This window comes from Rhinopithecus bieti, unplaced genomic scaffold, assembly GCF_001698545.2.
Source record: "Rhinopithecus bieti isolate Rb0 unplaced genomic scaffold, ASM169854v2 scaffold_7673, whole genome shotgun sequence".
In the NCBI taxonomy this organism is placed as follows: Eukaryota; Metazoa; Chordata; class Mammalia; order Primates; family Cercopithecidae; genus Rhinopithecus; species Rhinopithecus bieti.
In genome coordinates, this window is record NW_016806375.1 from 530,897 (window position 1) to 534,109 (window position 3,213).

Sequence of the window (3,213 nt, forward strand, 5' to 3'; positions counted from 1 at the left end):
GGGGTGTTTGTTTGTTTGTTTTGCAACAGAGTCTTGCTCTGTCACCCAGGCTGGAGTGCAGTGGTGTGATCTCAGCTCACTGCAACCTCCACCTCCCAGATTCAAGAGATTCTCCTGCCTTCGCCTGCTGCGTAGCTGGGATTATGGGCATGGGCCACCACACCTGGCTAATTTTTGTAATTTTTGTAGAGACAGGGTTTCACCATGTTGTCCAGGCTGGTCTTGAACTCCTGAGCTCAAGCAATCCTCCTGCCTCAGCCTCCCAAAGTGCTGGAATTATAGGCATGAGCCACCGCACCTGGTTAGATTTTCTTCAGAGGAGTAATCAAGGTGTAGAGAAGAAGGTTCCAGGCAGAGGAAACAGCACATGCAAAGACTTTAAGGCATGAAAGGGGTTGGTACGTTTAGAGATCAGAAAGATGCCCAGGGCATCTGGATAAACACAGGGTGGGGTTGGAGACTTGGATATGAGGCAGAAAACATGCAGAAAGAATTCCTGGAGCCCCTTGAGAACGACAGGCTGGGTTCATTATCCTGAACCCAATGGGAGCTTCACAAGGGCTTTAAACAGGAGAACAAAGTGGTATGATGAGATTTGTGTTTAGAAATATGACCTTGGAAGGCAGTTCCAAGATGGCTGAATAGGAACAGCTCCAGGCTACAGCTCCCAGCATGAGTAACACAGAAGATGGGTGATTTCTGCATTTCCAACTGAGGTATCGGGTTCATCTCACTGGGGTGTGTCAGACAGTGGGTGCAGCCCACTGAGCAAGAGCCAAAGCAGGGTGAGGCATCGCCTCACCCAGGAAGTGCAAGGGGTAAGGGAATTCCCTTTCCTAGCCAAGGGAAACCATGACACACAGCACCTGGAAAATCGGGTCACTCCCACCCTAATACTGGACTTTTCCAAGGGTCTTAGCAAATGGCACACCAGGAGATTATATCCCACGCCTGGCCTAGAGGGTCTTATGCCCACGGAGCCTCTCTCATTGCTAGCATAGCAGTCTGAGATCTAACTGCAAGGTGGCAGCAAGGCTGGGGGAGGGGTGCCTGCCATTGCTGAGGCTTGAGTAGATAAATAAAGCAACCAGGAAGCTCGAACTGGGTGGAGCCCACCACAGCTCAAGAAGGCCTGCCTGCCTCTGTAGACTCCACCTCTGGGGACAGGGCATAGCCAAACAAAGGGCAGCAGAAACCTCTGCAGATTTAAGTGTCCCTGTCTGACAGCTTTGAAGAGAGTAGTGGTTCTCCCAGCATAGAGTTTGAGATCTGAGAACGGACAGACTGCCTCCTCAAATGGGTCCCTGACCCCCGAGTAGCCTAACTGGTAGGTACCCCTGAGTAGGGGCAGACTGACACCTCAAGCAGCCAGGTACCCCTCCGAGACAAAGCTTCCAGAGGAATGATCAGGCAGCAACATTTGCTGTTCAGCAATATTCACTCTTCTGCAGCCTCCGCTGCTGATACCCAGGCAAACAGGGTCTGGAGTGGGCCTCCAGCAAACTCCAACAGACCTGCAGCTGAGGGTCCTGACTGTTAGAAGGAAAACTAACAAACATCCACACAAAACATCCACACCAAAACCCCATCTGTACATCACCATCATCAAAGACCAAAGGTAAATAAAACCACAAAGATTGGGAAAAAATAGAGCAGAAAAGCTGAAAATTCTAAAAATCAGAGCACCTCTCACCCTCCAAAGGAATGCAGCTCCTTGCCAGTGATAGAACAAAGTTGGACAGAGAATGATTTTGACGAGTTGAGAGAAGAAGGCTTCAGATGATCAAACTTCTCTGAGCGAAAGGAGGAAGTTCGAACCCATGGCAAAGAAACTAAAAACCTTGAAAACAGATTAGACAAATGGCTAACTAGAATAAACAAAGTAGAGAAGTCTTTAAATGACCTGATAGAGCTGAAAACCATGGCACGAGAACTACGTGACAAATGCATAAGCTTCAGTAACTGATTCGATCAACTGGAAGAAAGGGTATCAGTGATTGAAGATCAAATGAATGAAATGAAGTGAGAAGAGAAGTTTAGAGAAAAAAGAGTAAAAAGAAATGAAGAAAGCCTCCAGGAAATATGGGACTATGTGAAAAGACCAAATCTATGTCTGATTGGTGTACCTGAAAGAAATGGGGAGAATGGAAACAAGTTGGAAAACACTCTGCAGGATATTATCCAGGAGAACTTCCCGAACCTAGGAAGGCAGGCCAACATTCAAACTCAGGATATACAGAGAACGCCATGAAGATACTCCTTGAGAAGAGCAACTCCAAGACATAATTGTCAGATTCACCAAAGCTGAAATGAAGGAAAAAATGTTAAAGGCAGACAGAGAGAAAGATCGGGTTATTCACAAAGGGAAGCTCATCAGACTAACAGCTGATCTCGTGACAGAAACTCTACAAGCCAGAAGAGAATGGGGGCCAATATTCAACATTCTTAAAGAAAAGAATTTTCAACCCAGAATTTCATATCCAGACAAACTAAGTTTCACAAGTGAAGGAGAAATAAAATCCTTTACAGACAAGCAAATGCTGAGAGATTTTGTCACAACCAGGCCTGCCCTACAAGAGCTCCTGAAGGAAGCACTAAACATGGAAAGGAACCAGTACCAGCCACTGCAAAAACAGGCCAAAATGTAAAGACCATCAATGCTAGGAAGAAACTGCATCAACTAATGAGCAAAATAACCAGCTAACATCATAATGACAGGACCAAATTCACACATAACAATATTAACCTTAAATGTAAATGGGCTAAATGGTCCAATTAAAAGACCCAGACTGGTAAACTGGATAAAGAGTCAAGACCCATCAGTGTGCTGTATTCAGGAGACTCATCTCATGTGCAGAGATACACATAGGCTCAAAATAAAGGGATGGAGGAAGATCTACCAAGCAAATGGAAAACAAAAAAGGCAGGGGTTGCAATCCTAGTCTCTGATAAAACAGACTTTAAACCAACAAAGAACAAAGGAGACAAAGAAGGCCATTACGTAATGATAAAGGGATCAACTCAACAAGAAGACCTAACTATCCTAAATATATATGCACCCAACACAGGAGCACCCAGATTCATAAAGCAAGTCCTTAGAGACTTACAAAGAGACTTAGACTCCCATACAATAATAATGGGAGACTTCAACACTCCACTGTCAACATTAGACAGATCAACGAGACAGAAAGTTAACAAGGATATCCAGGAATT